The sequence below is a fragment of the Oncorhynchus kisutch genome, linkage group LG11, assembly GCF_002021735.2.
Source record: "Oncorhynchus kisutch isolate 150728-3 linkage group LG11, Okis_V2, whole genome shotgun sequence".
Classification (NCBI taxonomy): domain Eukaryota; kingdom Metazoa; phylum Chordata; class Actinopteri; order Salmoniformes; family Salmonidae; genus Oncorhynchus; species Oncorhynchus kisutch.
This window is the reverse complement of record NC_034184.2, coordinates 44,683,134-44,705,609: the sequence shown is the minus strand read 5'-3', so window position 1 is coordinate 44,705,609 and position 22,476 is coordinate 44,683,134. Positions and strand designations below refer to the sequence as shown.

Sequence of the window (22,476 nt, the reverse complement as noted above, 5' to 3'; positions counted from 1 at the left end):
TACTTGATGTATTATTCGGTTGTAGAACGTGATGTAGGAGATTCTAAGAAATGCCCATGACAGATGCTGACGGAAGCCTGATCAGTGCAATGATACCTGGTGTAGACAGACAGAGGAGCCCATGGGCTGCAGCAGAACTCCATAGAGAAAGCGCCCCTATATACACTGAACAAAAAATATAAACGCAACAATTTAGCAGTGCGACAGCATACGATCTCATTTACATAGAGTTGATCATGCTGTTGATTGTGGCCTGTGGGATGTTTTCCCACTCTTAAAAGGCTGTGCGAAGTTGCTGGATATTGGCGGGAGATGGAACACAGAGCATCCTGAACATGCTCATTGGGTGACATGTCTTGAGTATGCAACCGGGACATTTTCAGCTTCCAGGAATTGTGTACAGATCCTTGTGACATTGGGGCCCTGCATTATCATGCTGAAACATGAGGTGATGGCGGAGGATGAATGGCACGACAATGGGCCTCAGGATCTCGTCACTTTATCTGTACATTCAAATTGCCATTGATTGTTGTCTGTAGCTTATGCCTGCCCATATCATAACCCCACCGCCACCATGGGGCACTTTCTACACAACGTTGACATTAGCAAACCTCGCCCACACACCTCCATACAAGCTGTCTGCCATTTGCCCAGTACAGTTGAAACCAGGATTCATTCGTGAAGAGCACATTTCTCCAGCGTGCCAGTGGCCATTGACATCGGTTACGATGCTAAACTGCAGCCAGGTCAAGACCCTGATGAAGATGACGAGCACGCAGTTGAGCCTCCCAGAGAAAGTTTGACAGTTTGTGCAGAAATTCTTTGGTTGTGCAAAACCACCAATTTTGCAAACTCAATTTCATCAGCTGTCTGTGTGGCTGGTCTCAGACAATCCTACAGGTGAAGACACCGTATGTGGAGGTCCTGGTCTGGCGTGGTTACATGTGCTCTGCAGTTGTGAGCCCGGTTGGACATACTGCCAAATTCTCTAAAATGACGTTGGAGGTGGCTTATGGTAGAGAAATTAACATTCAGTTCTCTGGCAACAGCTCTGGTGGACATTCCTGCAGTCGGCATGACAATTGCATGCTCCCTCAACTAGACACCTGTGGCATTGTGTTGTGACAAAACGGCACAATTTAGAGTGGCCTCTTTTTCCAGCACAAGGTGCACCTGTGTAATGATCATGCTGTTTAATCAGCTTCTTGTTACGCCACATCTGTCAGGTGGATGTGTTATCTTGACATAGGATAAATGCTCACTAACAGGGATGTAAACACATTTGTGTAAAATAATTGAGAAATAAGCTTTTTGTGTGTATGGAAAATTCCTGGGATCTTTTATTTCAGCTCATGAAACATGGGACCAACACTTTACATTTAGTTAAATATAGTTTCTATGGCATCTTTGAGCGCACAGGCAGCACCATGAGGCGATCTCTGACCCAGTTGGACATGACTCCAACTGGGCCATGAGGAGAGATCAGCCAATGAAGTTGGAAGTCCCACCCAGTTGACTGCATTAAAATGGAAGCCATCAATGGCACTACCCATGCTAATATGGGCTTTTGGCCACTAGAGGCCTCTCATAGAGAGTGATAGTCTTTTCTGCACAGCCATAAAAAGTGAACTTTCGTGACCCAACGTGCCTGGATTTAAGATGTCCTTAGCTGAGAAGGGTGAATGTTTATTAAATCTGTCTGCATATGTTAATTTTTGAGCAGTTGTACATGAGTGTGTACAGCGGGAAGGGAGGTGAGGCTTTACAGCTGACATGTGTGTGATGCACAAACACTGCTGGGGTTAAGTCCATGAAAAAGTGTTCTAAGGGGCCACTTCCTGGCGTCAACGCCGCCATGCATTTTAACTGAGCAGGGGCAGACTGGCCATATGGCATTTCGGACAAATGCCAGATGGCCTGGTCCATTTCTAGCCCAGTTGGTCTGTCTAAATAGTTTTTTAGCGCAAATTATTATCTGGCTAATAATGGGGGCCTCAAGGAAAATAATGGATCAGTCTGGGGGCCTAAAGGAAAAGAGCGAGCCAGTGTGTTAGAAATTACAGGCCCGATTTTCGGATGGACAAGGTAAAATCAAGACGTCAGTGATCTAGAAAGAGGCCTGAGATTTCCCGACTTCCGAGTTGGATGACCGTTTAAAACGTATTTTTCCCAGAGAGCTCTTTTTTTCTCTCTCGAGTTCCCAGTTGTCTTGCACTCACTGAAGTCTGACATTTCCCAATTCTGTGTTTCCAGTTGTTTTGAATGCGGCAGAAGTCATACTGGATTGACAGTATGGCTAATGTTGAATGTTAATCCTTTTTAAGCTTGGAAAAGAGACCCTTAAACCCAGACCTGGACCACACACCCACTCCACTGAATAGCAGGCTATGTGATTGCTTTGCAAAGTTTGTAGTTAGCCACTGATTCCTTTCAAACCACTCATTGTTGAAGTTGCGATTTCCAACTTGTTGGGTAATGTTTATGTCCATTGGCCGATGAGCACCGGTACTTTTTATCTGTAATTTATCTTCATAATGTCTCTTGATATGACAAGGATTGAAAAGCTAAGGATTGCTAGCTAAGATTTTGAAGTATGATGTTGACATAAGTCCAATCAAAGCTACAGTAGATATAACATAGATTTTGTGGTGACAGTGTCCCCATGAGTGACAGAATACTGAGCCAATCACAGTGCAACTTCAGAACATTACCAACCCCTACACTCCGTATTTTCTACTGGCTGCGCCACCACCACCACAGAAAGCAATGAGCTAGGCTGAAACACCTGCATTTTGGAGCTGCCTTAAGAAAGCAACATTTTATTTATGAAGTCAATGATTGATAGATTTTTTTTTTTACATTGTTTGCTAAGTGATGTGTGACACTGAAATGACACATGCAAAACAGGCGCAAAAAAATATATATATATTTTTGCTGAATGACTGTCACCACTGCCTCAATACAAACCCTAGGAGGCTTGTGGTTCTCACCCCCTTCCATAGACTTACACAGTAATTATGACAACTTCCGGGGGACGTCCTCCAACCCATCAGAGCTCTTGCAGCATGAACTGACAGGTTGTGCTCCAAATCAAAGGATCAGAGGAGGAATCAAGTACTGAATGCATAAGCTAGCTAGCTAACACTTCAGTGCATAAAAAGTCGTGAATAGTTGACTCAGAGAAAAACCATAGAAGAAACCTGGCACCATCCCTACGGTGTCGCATGGTGGTGGCAGCATCATGCTGTGGAGATGTTTTTTCAGCGGCAGGGACTGGGAGACTAGTCAGGGTTGAGAGAAAGATGAGGTCCAGAGTGCTCAGGACCTCAGACTGGGGCGAAGGTTCACCTTTCAACAGGACAATGACTTTAAGCACAATGACTTTTCAACAAAGTACTGAGTAAAGCATTTGAATACTTATTTGTGATATTTGTAAACATTTCTAAAATGTTGTGGAATTGTGTGTATATTGATGAGGGGGGAAAACAATTGGTTTGATTCATTCTGAAAGTTGTCATATTCAAGTTCAACCCATTAAATAATTGGCTCTCCAAACTGATTTATTACATTTGTTTATTCATACAAACATTCCTAAAGTCGTTCAAAGTTGAATTGCTGTTTAACGCCTTTTCTCCACACACAGCAAAAAAATTAAATAAATAGCAGATGTGTTATTTTTTGGGGCATTATATGCAGCGCTTTGTTTATAATGCACTGTCCGCTCTACCTTGATGCTTTCTCAAGTTGATGCGCAAGAGTCCAAACGGCCTCAGATCACACGCTCGGGATCATGTTCGAGCCTCGGGTCGGACAATGAAACACAAACATATGGGGGGTGATAAGGGCCATAATTAAACCTCGTGAAGCTACTGATTCGTCTCACGAAGTCACCTAAGGTGTTTCTAGCGCCATGAATTAACATGGACTCTCAATGGAGACAAGTTTTTTTTCAAAGGCGTCTAATTGCCGACGCGTTCACGTCACACGTACACGTCGTGTTATTACGAACAATCTTACAATTAACTCCTTAAAAACATCTACATGTGTTATGCGCCACATGTTGATTTAAGTGTCTGTTTAGTTTATTATTAAAGATCTCACCATGAACGCCTTACAAACGTCTAAATGTACATGTAATCAATTTCATTTAAAATATAACAGCCCTATCACCTCAATACAAAAATGATTAGGCTAGTTGATATCGCAGCCAGCCACCATTACTGTGTATAGATGCCTATTCTCACATCAATACAGACACAAGGGCTTCTTTGTTGTAGGTGTCCCTATTCAGAAATAAGAGGTAATCTAGGTCTCCAGTGGCATTTTCAAAACAACTTCACTGCGTTCAAGACAACTGTGAACACTGAAAACTATGGATGGGCTTTTGTTTTCTTTTTTAAACGGTCATCCAGCTCGCAATTGCAATTCAGAAACTCTGACCTGAAAATCACTGATGTCATGATTTGACCTAGTTTTTTCCCCACTTCCCAGTTTACCGGATTAACAGACAATCACTGTCACAATTCAAACCTTAGGCTATAAATTTATGTGGAGATGCCTTATGGTCAAAAGCCAGGTTTGAATTGAAGGGGTATATGCGGATATAGGCCCAACCCTTGTTAAAGAGACGGTCAAAAAGCATATGCTACCACTTGTTTGCTTAGCCTTAGGAAAAACAACGGTCCAGATTATATAAAGTGATCTAGGTTATAACAATTATTAACTCCACGATTATTTCCACATAGGCCTAGTAGACTATCGAAGGTCTCACTCAGACTCAACATCACAGGAAAATGTGGTTGGTTTATTAAATGCTCTGCAATTTAGAGCTTTGCCTACCGCAAAATACCAGAAAGTTTGAATCGGTATGGGTCTATGCATAGACCAAACAGTTTAACAGATGAAAAATATGTATTATTCAGGAGAATGCCATTGAATCAGGCTATTCATTTCAGTGCAGTTACATTCTTAAGCATAACCTCAGCCTAAACAGAACCGAAAACACACCAACCTGTTTTGATCACAGATCATGAAGCCTGAACGTTTCAGCTGTTTGTCATTGATTTAGCCCACAATCGCATACAGATTTGATAAACATGAAGACTTCTATTTAATCTAGATTTGACAAACAAATGCCTGACTAGGATTCTGACTTTCCCCCACCATATTTGTTACCAATTAGGCTAAATGTATTGCTGTTAATAAGCTTTTGTTTTCCTATCCATTTGCATAGGCTAACCTTTGCAATTAATGTTATTTACCATCTTTTATTAATAAACAGGCATCAAGGGTAAAAAAAATATATAATTTAAATGCCCCCCTCCCCACAGTTACTTACCTTACAGATCACAGTCAGCTAATTTTCACTCCAAACATATGTAAATACATTTGATTCATACACTGGCTTGTCTGGCTGGCATGTTTTCATTTTGAACAGGCCTTTCCTTATCTACACTGAAATAATATTTCAGTAGTAGTCAAATCAATTTCACCTTAGTGAAATGCGTACTTACAGCCTATAACCAATGGTGAGGGGGGAAAAAAGGTATGTGTGTGTGTGTGTAGGTAAGTAAATAAATAAAACATTACAAAGACATGTGAAAAAAGAGTAGCAAGGCTATATACAGACACCTGTTAGTCAGGCTTATTGAGGTAGTATGTACATGTAGGTATCGTTAAAATGACTATGCATATATGATGAACAGAGTAGCAGAAGCGTAAAAAGAGGGGTTGGTGGGTGGTGGGACACAATGCAGATAGCCCGGTTAGCCAATGTGTGGGAGCACTGGTTGGTCAGGCCAATTTAGGTAGTATGTACATGATTGTATAGTTAAAGTGACTATGCATATAAGATAAACAGAGATTAGCAGCAGCGTAAAATAGGGGTTGGGGGTGGGCATACAATACAAATAGTCTGGGTAACCATTTGGTTACCTGTTCAGGAGTCTTATGGCTTGGGGGTAAAAACTGTTGAGAAGCATTTTGTCCTGGACTTGGCACTCCGGTACTGCTTGCCATGCGGTAGTAGAGAGAATAGTCTATGACAGGGGTGGCTGGGGTCTTTGACAATTTTTAGGGCCTTCCTCTGACACCGCCTGGTGTAGAGGCCCTGGACGGCAGGCACCTTTGCCCCAGTGATGTACTGGGCCGTACGCACTACCATCTGAAGTGCCTTGCGGTTGGAGGCCGAGCAATAGTCTATGATAAAAAATAAATAAATCATAGCTCATTAGTACACCCTTGTGGTTGAATATATATATCTATAGTACATGATACAATGATTAATAATGTTTAACTAACAAATACCACCAAGGGATATGTTACAATTTACAACACTGAACACATTATAAAACAGCTGTGATAACCAATCTGGCAATATTTTAGATTTAAATACATAACCGTTGATATTTTTGGGGTAAAAGTGTGTCGATTTACTTTCAGATTTGCTTGTACACTCACATGGCAATCAGACTAAAATACTGAATTCTGTAGTGTTTAACAGAGAGGAGGTGGGTGCTATGTGGATGGGAGGTTCTGCCTGTCACTTGTTTGTTTTCAACAGGTAGTCAGTCTTGGAAGGTGGACCCGAAGAGGGGAAACTGCAAAGTCCAGGCGCTGCTGCCCTCTTTGTTCTGAGTGTTTGCAGTGCCAGTGTTTTAAGCGGATCTGTGCATCTCACATTATGTGCCCAGTATGATAGTTTTCTTGCTCTTTCTTAGCTTGTCAGATGTTTTATGTCAGTGGGGTTGATAAGGGAGGTAAGGTACGTTCCCTGGAAAAGATAGAAAGATGAGTGGTGAGTGAAACTCCAGGGTGGTGTTATGACCACTGAAATCATGCACCTTAACACGACCTACCTGGAAGTGGCGGTTATTTAACGTGACCCAAAAGGGTTAGCCATGAGATTGACTATTTGGAGAAACCCCTGGGCCAGCGTTGGTACTGCTGACAGCATCACGTGCCGGCAAATGCAAGTAGTTATCATCTGAGATTTTTTATATTCACCTTAACGGATGGTGACCCCAGCTAGGGGCGAAAGAGCACCAAGCTTTCCCAGGTCTTGCCTTCCTTTCGTCCTTCTTCCAAGCCAAGTCATTCGACCAGCTGTCGAAGCACTTGGTCCCCTTGATTCTCCTCCGGTGGCTGTCCTTCTGTTTTTCCTGAGCCTTGTCCATGTTCTGTCTCACCCTGATTGATAATATAATTAAATGCAATTGTATTTCATATTATTGCAAATGTATATCTTAAATCTCTTGGAAGGCCAGAAAATAAATGAACAGCAGACAATTAATTTCAACCTGGTCAAAAATCTTCACATCCTTCTCAGTCTGTGCCTGATGGTGGTCCTGGAAGGCATTCTGATCTGGTTCGACAACTTCCACCACATCAGGTGGAGTATCAGTGATCTCAAGTACGTTATACAAAAATAGCAATAGAAAAACACTAAGTCAATCACAAATTGTATATACTACAGTATAGGCAATTATTTTATATACAATTGCATTGTTTACCTCAGTAAACAGCTGCAGCTCCCGTTAGTACAGCAGGCGATAGGGTGAGTACTCTAGCGGCCTGGACGCTGCTGTTGTGTGCAAAGATAATTACCTTCAGATTGTCCTCCCACCATTCCTGGTACCCTGGGACTTGTCCATGGCAGTCACGTTGGTCCGATCATCCAAACTTAAGAGTCACCATACACATGTTATATAACTCACTGTACTATCAGTGTCAATTTCAGAAAAAAACTCTTAATTATTGGACGCCTATGCGAAACAGTGCTACAACCATTACATTATTAACCACTAACATGTAAGCTGGCATTGACTAGAGTTTACTAGTGCTTAGCCAAGCTACATTTGGTTAGCATCAAGCTTGCGAACTGTTAAACGCAATTTTCGTACAAATATTAACACTAACACATTTTATTGTGACATCACATATTTACATATATTACCTAAAGTAAACAGAACCTTTGTTCATAGAAAATAAAACAAATTGGATTTAAAACATTGTTGAAAAAAGTACAAAGTTTGGACGCCATCTTAATCCTTTCTCTTACATGTATGTAAACCATTAGCAACCAAACCTAACTCCATTAGATACAATGGGGAAAATACCAACCAGTTTTTCACTCGGTTAAAACTCCCTTCAATTGCCGTCATATCACCAAACTCATGAACTTTGTAATTAAACATGTTGCCTCAATATTTTGAGTCATATTGCACTTTTGCACATTACATACCTGAATTAATAGGGTTAAATTATGAGACGGAGAAACATTAGTTTTCAGAAATAGTAATTCTCCAAGATTGAAGAAGAAATCTCCAAGACCTCAATCTCACTAATGCACTCCATTGACGTCACAGCTCCCCCTAGCGGCAGTAATCATGTACATATATCAAATGTAAATACCTGGGATGTGTAGAAAATGGCTCCATTAAGGGATGGCTCCATAAAATAACAAATAAAAACATCAAAAATATGACCATACAAATGTGTGTGTCACATATACACATGGTATATGCTTGGGTACTACCTTGACATTTCTGATCTGCTTGCCTCAATACATTAATGCTAGAACATTAGTAGCCAGGATTAGATATTTGTATCTAGTCTCCTAATAATTGCATAACGGTGCAAGTTAGGCACATGCTATCTTTTGTTTGCATGTGAGAATGTCTTTTTTTGTCGGTCCTGTCAAAGTTGAGTGATCACACATGCCTCAGCACACATAGGTTACTTTGCCTGCTTGCAAATGTGTGCTAAAAGTGGGGATGTTTCATAGTATTTCTGATTATCTTAACTCCCCACCACCAATTCATTTTTTTCCTTCAGAAACCACCTCTGTCCCCATAGGAGAACCCTTTTTGGTTCCAGGTAGAACCCCTTCTCGGTCTGGGTAGAACCATTTTGGGCTCCATTCCACAGAGGGTTCTACATGGAACCAAAAATACTTCTACCTGAAACCAAAAAGTGTTCTCCTTTGGTGACAGCCAAAGAACCCTGTTGGAACCCCTATTCAAAGTGTATACTCAACAAGCCTGTTAAGTTTACACCATTTCATTCTGTACTCAAACATCTGCCTGGTATTCAAGAAAAGGCGCAACATAGCACCACCACCTTTGAAGGTTTTCGTCAAACTCTCCTCAGACTTAAATAGCAGTGTTCCAAGAACCTCCACCATGGGTGACTGTAGTATCCTCAAACGGACAAAAAGGAGACACAAGAGGGAACAGCACACTCATTTTAGATCCTAAGCGGTCTTTATTTTCATACCGCATGCTCTCACTCTCATCACTATCTCCTTTGCCATCGTGTCATGTTTTTCTTGGAACTCCATCCATACACACATACTACTGTAACATCTTGTTTACATTTCTCACATTTTAGGAGTCCAGCTTTGGCCTTGGATGGATCAATTTGCAATGAGATGGGCACAGAGGTATATATGTATGTATGTCTGTATAGTCCTTTTCAGTGTGGCGGCAAATGAATTGAACAGGAAATGAGGATGTGGTTTCTTGCGGAGGGAGAACAGTGAGGGTGGTGGGTAGAACAGCTTGAGTGACACTGATTGGTTGCTCTGGCTCATCTTCTTGACCTAAAGAAATTATACATTTGTTCAACCTTGTCATAGTTCAACAGCTGAAAAGCTTTCATTAACATACTCCCAGAAAAAGCAAGACATTCAGTATTCACTGAATGAAGTATACAATTGAATGAATTAATGAAATAAATTATACTACAGCACATTCAACGACATCATTATTGTAGACTATAGGCTACTCTTGTATCTACCTTGTACAATACCGTAATCATTGAATGAAGTAGCGTACCCATCCACATTTCCAATTGAATTCATTAATTAAACAAATAATACAAGCACATAGTTACATTATTGTAGAATACGCTATTCCTGTATCCACACTATATTAGGACACCGTTCTGATTTCATTGGTCCTGTCAGGCATGATTTTAACTTCTAAGGATCAGACCCTTTTTTTCAATGTTCACCTAAAATGACATACCCAAATTGAACTACCTGTAGCTCAGGCCCTGAAGCAAGGATATGCATATTCTTGGTACCATTTCAAAGGAAACACTTTAAAGTTTGTGGAAATGTGAAAGGAATTTAGGAGAATATTAGTTCTGGTAAAAGATAATACAAAGAAAAAAAACATTTATTTGTATTTTTTTGTACCATGTTTGAAATGTAAGAGAAAGGCCATAATGTATTATTCCAGCCCAGGTGCAATTTAGATTGTGTCCACTAGATGGCAGCAGTGTATGTGCAAAGTTTTAGACTGATCCAATGAACCATTGTATTTCTGTTCAAAATGTTGTATCAAGACCCAAATAAGGTCTTCGTTAAAAGTTGTATGTCGTGCCTCGTTTCCTTCTTCTGTGAAAAGTAGTTATGCATCCCCCATTCAATTCAGTTTGAGTGTGAATTTGTAGGCCTATTGACAATGGAAAAAATAAACCCATAGCTCCAGCACACAATAGCATGTAGGGGTAGTGTATTACAATATAAAATACGTACAAGTTTACATACACCTTAGCCAACTACATTTAAACTCAGTTTTTCACAATTCCTGACATTTAATCCTAGTAAAAATGATCTGTCTTAGGTCAGTTAGGATCACCACTTTATTTTAAGAACGTGAAATAATAGTAGAGAGAATGATTTCTTTCAGCTTTGATTTCTTTCATCACATTCCCAGTGGGTCAGAAGTTTACATACACTCAATTAGTATTTGGTAGCATTGCCTTTAAATTGTTTAATTTGGGTCAAACATTTCAGGTATCCTTCCACAAGCTTCCCACAATAAGTTGGGTGAATTTTGGCCCATTCCTCCTGACAGAGCTGGTGTAACTGAGTCAGATTTGTAGGCCTCCTTGCTCACACATGCTTTTTCAGTTCTGCCCACAAATATTATATAGGATTGAGGTCAGGGGTTTGTGATGGCCAATCCAATACCTTGACTTTGTTGTCCTTAAGCCATTTTGCCACAACTTTGGAAGTATGCTTGGGGTCATTGTCCATTTGGAAGACCCATTTGCGACCAAATTTGAACTTTCTGACTGATGTTGCTTCAATATATCCACATAATCTTCCTGCCTCATGATCTATTTTGTGAAGTGCATCAGTCCCTCCTGCAGCAAAGTCACCCCCACAGCATGATGCTGCCATCCCTGTGTTTCACGGTTGGGTCGGTGTTCTTCGACTTGCAAGCCTCACCCTTTTTCCTCCAACATAATGATGGTCATTATGGCCAAACAGTTCTATTTTTGTTTCATCAGACCAGAGGACATTTCTCCAAAAAGTACCATCGTTGTCCCCATGTGCAGTTGCAAACCGTAGTCTGGCTTTTTTATGGTGGTTTCGGAGCAGTGGCTTCTTCCTTGCTGAGCGGCCTTTCAGGTTATGTCGACATAGGACTCGTTTTACTGTGGATATAGATACTTTTGTACCCGTTTCCTCTAGCATCTTCACAAGGTCCTTTGCTGTTGTTCTGGGATTGATTTGCACTTTTCGCACCAATGTATGTTAATCTCTAAGAGACAGAACGCGTCACCTTTCTGAGCGGTATGACAGCTGCGTGGTCTCATGGTGTTTATACTTGCGTACTATTGTTTGTACAGATGAATGTGGTACCTTCAGGTGACTGGAAATTGATTCCAAGTTTGAACCAGACTAGTGGAGGTCTACAATTGTTTTTCTGGGGTCTTGGCTGTTCTTTTGATTTTCCCATAATGTCAAGCAAAAAGGCATGGAGTTTGAAAGTAGGCCTTGAAATACATCCACAGGTTCACCTCCAATTAACTCAAATGATGTCAATTAGCCCATCGGAAGCTTCTAAAGCCATGACATCATTTTCTGGAATTTTCCAAGCTGTTTAAAGGCACAGTCAACTTAGTGTATGTAAACCTCTGACCCTCCGGAATTGTGATACAGTGAATTATAAGTGAAATAATCTGTCTGTCAACAATTGTTGGAAAAATTACTTGTGTTATGCACAAAGTAGATGTCCTAGCCGACTTGCAAAAACTATAGTTTGTTAACAAGAAATTTGTGGAGTGGTTGAAAAACAACTTTTAATGACTCCAACCTAAGTGTATGTAAACTTCCGACTTCAACTGTATATATCCTATAGTACAATGGCATGTAGGGGTATTGTATTACAATGCAAAATATGTATATATCCTATAGCACCACGTGTGTATATTTTCATTTACAATTTAATTAATCCATTTAATAAATAATACCAGAACATCAAATTACGTTATTGCTAGCCTACTCCCCTATCGAAACAGTAAATAATATTGCCTAAGTGCTTTCAACAATACGTAATCAACTCATTATCAACAAAAAGTAATTATTTTCAAATAAACCAAATTTGCCTTATCAACAGAGTAGGCCTAAATATTTCCTAACAATATCACAACTTAAATAAATATAGCCTACTTATTTCTCAGTTGGATCAAGGACATCTTGGTAATTATTTTCATCGTCTCTAAGGAAACTATCTGTGGCAGACGCTCGAAAATTGCTTCTGCCGCTTGTAAAAAACCCCACAAATGAATGTCTGTGTGAAATACCGTGCCAGTCTCTCACTCTATGAACGGTCACTGCTATCTGTATTTCTTGGGACGTCCTTACCCTAAACCCTAAACTAACACTAAACTTAACCATTTTACATGTATACTTGATAGGGGTAGGGACATCAAGGATCCCAAATAGCACGGACCATCTGGGAAAGCCTATGAAAAAAAAAGACGACTGTGATTGGAAAACTACATTTGGGGCGATATAATATAACATACCATGAGGTGTTGAGGGAAAAACAGATTACCTAAAGATTGGACATAATATTTTCTAGGCCATTAGCGATAACCAGAAATACACAAGCGTAGCCTTCAAGGTGGCTACGTCGGAAAGTCTGCTTGCACAGGAAACATTTCTAAAATTTATGGTTGAGATTGAATTAATATAAATATAAACTATGCACGTTATGACTTTCATTAACACCTGACGCAGCCGTTAGTAAACCAGCGACCGGTGGTGCGGTTGTCGAGGCTTTATAAAGTATCTTAATCACCCCCCATAGTGGGGGCTTTTTGTGGCAGCCAGACGAGACAATCGAAGGAGGATGTGGTGAGCAAAGTTACTGGGCTCGAATTTAGTCAAGCTTGCTCAATATAAATTGATGCTTCTAATTGTGCATGTTAGCAATTTTTATTTTTGTGATGATAGAGAAAAGCCTATGGCTGGATTTAAGTATTTTTTCCAATGCTACATTAAATTTGGCAGACCTTAATTTGATTGACCCTAGTCTATGAGAGGCCTAATCATATGTGTATGAATATTTTGTTAGCGGCTATAGCGATGCATTCAGGGAATGAAGTCATTATACATCAACATTTTATTTTAATTTGATTACAATGATTTATTGTCAATCATTCTCGATTATAATTTTTTTTAAAGTAGTCTACTCCATTACCCTACACGTCACATTAAATTACGAGATTGAATTGCACTTTTTCCAGTGTTATTCATTTGACCTAATTTTAACGTTTCTCCGTTATTAACAACATCGTATTTTTTCCGAGAAAGAGTAGTCTATGATAGGCATTTATTTGTATTTTCTTAATTTGTTATAGCCTTGTTAGGCTATACAATTAAGTAGATTAATGAACTGATGATGCATTCATACATGAACTTTTTTTTATTTTTTTTTATTTTTATATTATAGAATATTGCATTCTATTATACATCATATGTGAATCATGTTCATTTGTGTATTAATAAAAAATAATCTGATAATCAGGCTGAAATGTAATATATATATATATATATATATATATATATATATATAAATAAAATGTCCTATTTTTCATGTCCATAATAGCCTGGACAATTATTACCCGATTATCAAAAGCCCCCCCCCCCCCCCCCCCCTTCTAGAGAAGTTCAAAAAGAGAGACAGATTCCTACAATTACCACAAGGCCCTGGATCCTACAACAGATACCAGAAAACACGACACAAGTCACCAAAACTAAGTCAAGATCAGCCTTGGGATCATTGCAGTCTGCTTTCTATCTCAATATCCCAGCCATGGGCATACCGTTATCACGTATTTAGTTTTTTTATGTATTATTTCTTACATTACATTGTTAGCCCAGAAAACCTTAAGTGTTAGTACATACAGTCAGGAAGAACTATTAGATATCAGAGAAACGTCAACTTACCAGCACAAGCAGCACTACGACCAGGAATACAACTTTCCCAAAGTGGATCCTTTGTCTGCACCTCCCAGGCATTTGAACTGATTCCAGAGGCCGACCCAAAACAACGCCACTGGAGGAGAGGGTGCCGGTGCGGTCTTCTAGTGAGGCTTCGAATGCGCGTACACCACCCACCGCTTCAGAATTTATTACTCGCTAATGTCCAGTCCCTAGTTAACAAAGTCGACGAAATCAGGGCAAGAGGTGCTTTCCAAAGAGATATCCGGGATTGTAACATACTCTGTTTCACGGAAACATGGCTAGCTGTGGAATTGCTGTCGGAGTCCGTACAGCCAATGGGATTCGCGCCGACAGGAATAAACATCCCTCCGGTAAGAAGAAGGGCGGGGGTGTATGTTTCATGATTAACAACTCATGGTGTAGTTTTAACAACATACAAGAACTCAAGTAATTTTGTTCACCTGACCTAGAATTCCTCACAATCAAATGCTGACCGTATTATCTCAGAAGAGAACTCTCCTCAGTTATCGTCACAGCCGTGTATATCCCACCGCAAGCAGATACCAAGACGTCCATCAAGGAACTTCACTGGACTCTATGCAAACTGGAAACCATATATCCTGAGGCTGCATTTATTGTATATTTGGATTTTAACAAAGCTAATTTGAGAACAAGGCTACCTAAATTCTATCAGCATATCGATTGCAGTACACGAGCGAGTAACACACTCGACCATTGCTACTCTAACTTCCACAATGCATACAAGGCCCTCCTCCGCCCTCCTTTTGGCAAATCTGACCAGGCCTCCATCTTGTTGCTCCCCTCCTATAGGCAGAAACTAAAAGAGGAAGCGCCCGTGTTTAGGTCTATCCAACGCTGGTCTGACCAAGCGGATTCCACGCTTCAAGATTGCTTCAATCACATGGACTGGGATATGTTCCGAGTAGCCTCCGATAATAACATTGACGTATATGCTTACTCGGTGAGCGAGTTTATAAAATCCATTAAAACCTTCCCTAACCAGAAACCATGGATCGATGGCAGCATTCGGGCAAAACTAGAAGAACGTAAATCACATTTAATCATGGCAAGGCGACTGGAAATATGGCCGAATACAAACAGTGTAGTTTTTCCTTCCGTAAGGCAATCAAACAAGCAAAGCATCAGTATAGAGACAAAGTGGAGTCGCAATTCAACGGCTCAAACACAAGATGTATATGTGGCAGGGTCTACAGACAATCACAAATTACAAAAAGAAAACCAGCCCCGTCACAGACATCAACGTCTTGCTTCCAGACAACTTATTTACGTGATTTAAGGACAATACAGTGCCACCGATGCGGCCTTCTACCGAAGACTGTGGGCTCTCCGTCTCCGTGGCTGACGTGACTAAAACATTTAAACGTGTTAACCCTCACAAGGTTGCCGGCCCAGATGCCATCCCTAGCCACGTCCACAAAGCATGCACAGACCAGCTGGATGGTGTGTTTACGGACATATTCAATCAATCCCTATCCCAATCTGCTGTCCCCACATGCTTCAAGATAGCCACCATTGTTCCTGTTCCCTAGAAATCTAAGGTAACTAAACTAAATTAGTATCATGGAATAGCCTCCATTTCTCAGAACAAGAATAGACTGACAAGTTTCAGAAGAAAGTTCTTTGTTTCTGGACATTTTGAGCCTGTAATCGAACCCACAAATGCTGATGCTCCAGATACTCAACTAGTCTAAAGAAGGCCCATTTTATTGTTTCTTTAATCAGGACAACAGTTTTCAGCTGTGATAACATAATTGCAAAAGGGTTTTCTAATGATCAATTAGCCTTTTTAAAATGATAAACTTGGATTAGCTAACACAACGTGCCATTCCGAAGAGCGTGGTAAGTGTCCATGGTTCTTTTAATACGTAAATGTACACATGAACAACTGGATAACAGATACAAGAAATGTGAAAACCCCAAACAGTCCTATCTGGCACAAACACAGAGACAGGAACAATCACCCACAAACACACAGTGAAACACAGGCTACCTAAGTATGATTCTCAATCAGAGACAACTAATGACACCTGCCTCTGATTGAGAACCATACTAGGCCGAAACATAGAAATACCCAAATCATAGAAAAACAAACAGACTGCCCACCCCAACTCACGCCCTGACCATACTAAATAATGACAAAACAAAGGAAATAAAGGTCAGAACGTGACATATTCCATAAAAAATCTGCTGTTTCCAGCTACAGTAGTTATGTACAACATTAACAATGTCTACACTTCATTTCTGATCAATTTGATGTTATTTTATTGCACAAAATTATTGGTTTTCTTTCAAAAACAATGTCATTTCTAAGTGACCCCAATGACGTTCATGAGACCAGATAGGCGTCTGTCATCTCCACACTGAGAAAATAAATACCAACATACCACACTAGAGAAATGAAAAAAGCAGTCCTGAACAAATACGCACATGCTGCCAAAGTGAACAGCTACTTGCTGAGAGAAATGTATCGGTTTCTGACAGATGACGAGTTCAGCGAACTATGATGAACAGGGCCTACTTGATGAGAGAGTATCCTTGTTCCTCCTTGATAGTGATGACCCAGATCTGATCATTGATTTAAGGAAGCTGAATGGCAAACCACAATCCTCATTCCAGCCCTTTTGGGATGCAGTACAGAAGTATTTTAATGACTACACAGCTTAGGTCAACTATCGCAGACATGGGGAGTACTTGTACTTACCTTTTGCTATATCAGTTGATGACTTGCATGACATAGTCATAGCCTCCAATACCCTACTCAATAAATTGGATGCAGTCTATCACAGTGCCATCTGTTCTGTCACCAAATCCCCATATACTACCCACCACTGCGACCTGTACGCTCTCGTTGGCTGGCCCTCACTTCATACTCGTCGCCAAACCCACTGGCTCCAGGTCATCTACAAGACCCTGCTAGGTAAAGTCCCTCCTTATCTCAGCTCGCTGGTCACCATAGCAGCACCCACCTGTAGCACACGCTCCAGCAGGTATATCTCTCTGGTCACCCCCAAAACCAATTCTTCCTTTGGCCGCCTCTCCTTCCAGTTCTCTGCTGCCAATGACTGGAACGAACTAAAAAATCTCTGAAACTGGAAACACTTATCTCCCTCACTAGCTTTAAGCACCAGCTGTCAGAGCAGCTCACAGATTACTGCACCTGTACATAGCCCATCTATAATTTAGTCCAAACAACTACCCCTTCCCCTACTGTATTTATTTATTTATTTTGCTCCTTTGCACCCCATTATTTTTATTTCTACTTTGCACATTCTTCCACTGCAAATCTACCATTCCAGTGTTTTACTTGCTATATTGTATTTACTTCGCCACCATGGCCTTTTTTTTTTGATTTACCTCCCTTATCTCACCTCATTTGCTCACATCGTATATATAGACTTATTTTTCTACTGTATTATTGACTGTATGTTTGTTTTACTCCATGTGTAACATTGTGTCGTTGTATGTGTCGAACTGCTTTGCTTTATCTTGGCCAGGTCGCAATTGTAAATGAGAACTTGTTCTCAACTTGCCTACCTGGTTAAATGAAGGTGAAATTTTTTTTTGTGGAAAAGTGGCTTCCACCAGAAACTAAAATCCCATCAATACAGTGGCTACGACTGCAGTTTACACCCAAGAATCCATGGTCCATGTCTGCTCTCCAGCACACAGGAAGGTTTGACCTCAGGTTCATGGTCCAGTCTTGGGTGATAAGAAAGGGACATCAAGACTCAGTTTGTTGCAGCACAGTGGAACTACAATAAACAGTTTGCCTGCATGTGGCAGAAGGAGTGTGAAATGTTATGTGTGGATGATAAGGCAATCATCCCTGTCGGAGTACCTGGCCAGCCTATAGGGACCTGTAACATCCAAGCATTGCTCCTGTGAGTGGGCCAGTTCTAGCAGCTGCCGACTATGATTACCACATTAGTGGACATGTACCATCTGTCATGTGATCCCAGCATCTCCATCTACTTCATGTTCATGTCACTGTCAAGGTTTTCCAGCAATCCAGACCCCTTCGACAAACAGTTGAAAATCTCAGCATCCTCCGAGGAGAGAACTACAGTACAGTGAAGATGTCTCTCTCAACAAATCATTTTTTAATAAAAAATAAATAAATGTATACCTCTTTTTCTCCCCAATTTCATGGTATCCAATTGGTAGTTAGTCTTGTCTCATTGCTGCAACTCCCGTACGGACTCAGGAGAGGCGAAGGTTCGAGAGCCGTGTGTCCTCCGAAACATAACCCAACCAAGCCACACTGCTTCTGGAGACTATGCCCACTTAACCCGGAAGCCAGCAGCACCAATATGTCGGAGGAAACGCCGTACACCTGGCGACTGTATCAGCGTGCACTTCGCCCGGCCCGCCACTGTAGTCACTAGTGCCCAATGGGACAAGGACAACCCTGCCGGCCAAACCCTTCCCTAATCCGGACGACGCTGGACCAATTGGGTCTCCCAGTCAGTGCCGGCTGCGACAGTGCCCGGACCCAAACCCAGAATCTCTAGTGGCACAGAGATGGACACGCCTAAGACCACTGTGCTACTCGGAGGGCCTTCCACAATGTTGACCATTCAATCTGATGGTGGGCCAGACCACACAGAACCACATATGCCTTTGTTCATGCATGCCACACACTCCTGTTTGTTCAACTGGATCTTGACATGTTTATCGCCTGTAGAACAGCACCAGGTGATAGCTGGGCCAACCCTGCCAAGAGAGCTAATTCCCTTGGGGCTTCAGGGAACAGCCCTGGCAAGGGAGAAGATGGGAAGAATCAAATGAGAAGCGTTTGAAGGAGTGTAGCACAATGACACGCCTACGTGAAACAGCCACCAAACAACCGGTGCTGAAAGAGGCTTTTTGAAAAGCTTATGCATCCTGTTGTAGCTCGTGATTGGCCGTTTTGAGCGTCTGAAGTGGAAAGGAACACCCATAGAAGTACATTAGCCTGCAACACAGGAAGAAATTGCCAATATTGCACAACAATTCAACATCATTGATCCAGAAGTTGACATGATGCATGACCTCAGCAGAAAAGACCTTGACAAGGAACAGTACATTCCGAGATGTCACAATAGATGGTACAGATCAAGAAATGCAAGGGAGAAGATCCATGCTGGTACTGCTTAATGAGTCCTCCACACTTGCCAGAAGAACAATTTTAAGAAATTAAGGTTTGTGCCCGATTCAACATTTACAGCAGACAGACATGAATACCAGACATATGATGTGTACAGCTTGGACAACACTGACAAGGATAGGCCTTCTCTGACACCAAATATAGAACATGTAAAGAGGAGTGCTGCCATGGCCCGTGCAAAGGTGAGTGCAACCATCAACTGTGTTGAATGTGAGAAACCAAGGTGCTTGTATGCCAATAGCAAGTTGTCTAAAGCGGAACAGAAAGCAGTCCAACGCATCCGGGGTGAGAACATTATTACATGTGGTTCAGAGCTTTTCCAAGAAGACAATCCCATATCACGAGCCGATAGTTGCTTTCAAGGGGCTAACCTGCGGAATGCAAGTGGAGACGCGGTATTACTCAGCAATCACAGTGTCATTCCCAGATGTGCGTGTCCATTGTGGATGTCCAGATGTTCTTGAGGGGGAAGAGGTGGTGAGGCTCAAACAACAATTCCAACACGTCAGGCCAATGTGCCCCGTGTGTAAGCAAGAAGGGATAAATCGTGCAAATAAATGAACACCCTAGAGACCAGAATAAACAACAAATAAAGGACAGAACAGGTCGCGCTGTTGAACAGTAAAAGGAAGCAGGTGATTGTACTATTGCCTCGGACTACAGAACACTGGCCATCATTTTCATTTCCAGACAATTCTACATGTTGAATCGCCAATGTTTGTTGACATCCAGTAGGTGATCTACTGTACACGACCAACTTTAGTTATGGTGTCTTGTGAAGCTGTTCTTGATTTTTTATCAGACATTTAAAATAAAAAAAAATCTGGAATAAAGAAACTGTCACAAGTTATACTTCCTATTGGGTTTAATTTGTCATGTTAATAACAACATTGTAACAAATGCATTCTTTTTAAGAATTAGGCCTCGAGCATGCACAAGTGCCTAGGACAATGTAGTAAAGTACTGTTATTCCTTATCCACTTAAGTTTGTATTTGTTAGTTTATTTTTTGTTCACTCGCCTCACTTTTCTGGTGGGAAAATCCGTTAAACAGTGAATACATTTTGTCTGGCCATACCCCAAAATGTGCCTAAATAATCTACAAAATCAGAGTATTTTTAAATGTACCAGTTGGTGCTGAAATGGAGACAAATATGCATATATGGCTTTCTTTAATTGATCTCTATATTCTGACCCTGTTTTCTGGATGTATTTTATTCAGTATGTATTCTAATTAAAGGTGAACCATATTTAAAGGGATGACTTAAGATAAATGTACTGAAAACCCCATTGAATGAAAACTCCACAAGAAAATATGTTGGCCAGCAAGTGGGAGGGTTTTTAGCAGTTGAATGACATTTATCCCGAGCGCACAAGGTAGCCACACCTGCAGAGCGCGTTACATGACTGAAAAGGACAGGCATAAATTCTTAAATCGGGATCGGGCCCTTGCTGAACTTTTGTGTGCTGCCTAACCAATGGCTGTGCTGTCTAAGCCGACAGAGGCCGTTCAGGAGGAGAGTCAAAGGCTTCTTCTTAAAATACATTTAGATTAGGCCTAGTCCAAAACAATTCACAATTGTTAATTTCATGTTATGTTCAGTTTGAGAAAAAGAGCGTGAAGATGAGGACTGTGGAGGCCAACTTTTATAGCTTGCTTCTAGCCTACTATAATTTATTTGTTTAAAAACAATATGTTTCTGGCCATAATGTATGCCTATTTTCAGAGTTATTGACCTCACAATACGCCTGATTTGAGTAATTTACATTGTGGTACTGAAATTTGAAGCAGCAGCCGAGACACAATCAATCGGAAATGGACAGCTTATGGTGCTGAAAGTAGGCAATTTAGAGCAGGCAAAATCATTTTAGTTCGACTTTATTAACGAGGGCTTTGTGTTGAGCTTTTTTTTTTTTAAATGAGGTAGACCTACCTGTTTGACAGATTAAATTAGGCTATAGCCTGATATATCCATAGATTTTTCTGTCAATTCTTCCACCCACAATGCATTCTTTAAATAGCCTACCTCTTTGTCAGTGAAGGGCTGTTAAATTAAAACCAAGACTTGAATTGAGGGAGTATGAGAGGCCTGCTTTCTATTAAAGAAAATGGCAAAAAGCACAGATCTACCCCTTGTCAGAAGACCTATTATGTCTGGGGTGGAAAGGTAGGCCTAACTTTTGAAAGTACATATTCCCAATCTCAGATTAAATTATTTGCAAACAGGGACAGTTTTGTTGCGAACAAGACACACTGATTTGGCATTGGAGAAATATGATAAAATGAACACATCTCTCTGTCCATACTTAACCTGTAACTCCGGTAATTTGTGTGGTATTAAAAAAATATTCTGCCAATGTCTAAAATCATGTAGAATTGCATGACATTTTTATAAAAAGGGGCATTTTTTTCTCGAACCTAAAAAGACGATGATGGATTCATGCTATGCTTTTACTATCAAGGAGATCTTTCCACCCCTACTTTTATCCACGGTGGTCTGCGAACCCAAAACCATCTGGCCCGCAGCCCTGTGTGCTTTCAAAATGCCTGCATTGCCATATAATGCATACAGGATGAAGAACAGATTTTTAAATTGCATATCAAAGGTTCTGGTCTTTCCAAGAAGTAAGGGTAAGTGGTAGACATGTTCTCTGCTATCCACTTTGTGTTAATGATTATTTTGGGCCTATAGGGGAAGGGTCACTTTATTTATTTTTTCAAGCGTTCAGGGATGGTTTAGGTAAAATATATTTTAAATAATATTTGGTTCCCAGCCTTGGCTCATTCTAAGTTAATTGTGGCCACAGCTTGCATGGAGGCATATCATTAGCAGTAATTGCACACAGCAGCCTACTGCCAAGTATTCACACCTCTCGACTTTTTCCACATTTTGTGTTTCAGGCTGAATTTAAAATGGATTACATTTCATTTTTTTTGTCACTGGCCTACAAACAATACCCCATAAAGTCAAAGTGGAATTATGTTTATCATTTGTATTTGATTTTTTACAAATGTATAAAAAAATGAAAAGCTGAAA

General features: G+C 40.7%; 1 long non-coding RNA gene across 3 annotated transcripts; it reads right to left on the bottom strand.

The window, feature by feature from the left end:
- Positions 1-6,149: 6,149 nt before the first annotated feature.
- LOC109899071 (uncharacterized) lies at positions 6,150-8,847 on the bottom strand. 3 transcript variants are annotated; one of them, XR_004211638.1, is made up of 5 exons: positions 8,243-8,847; positions 7,299-7,680; positions 7,006-7,188; positions 6,460-6,772; positions 6,150-6,198 (listed from the first exon to the last, which is right to left on the bottom strand). It is a non-coding gene; the product is annotated as an uncharacterized LOC109899071 (long non-coding RNA). The 3 variants fall into 3 exon arrangements; XR_004211639.1 differs by having other exon boundaries at positions 7,299-7,406; positions 7,512-8,843; XR_002256424.2 differs by having other exon boundaries at positions 7,299-8,841.
- Between the last annotated feature and the right edge of the window lie 13,629 nt (positions 8,848-22,476).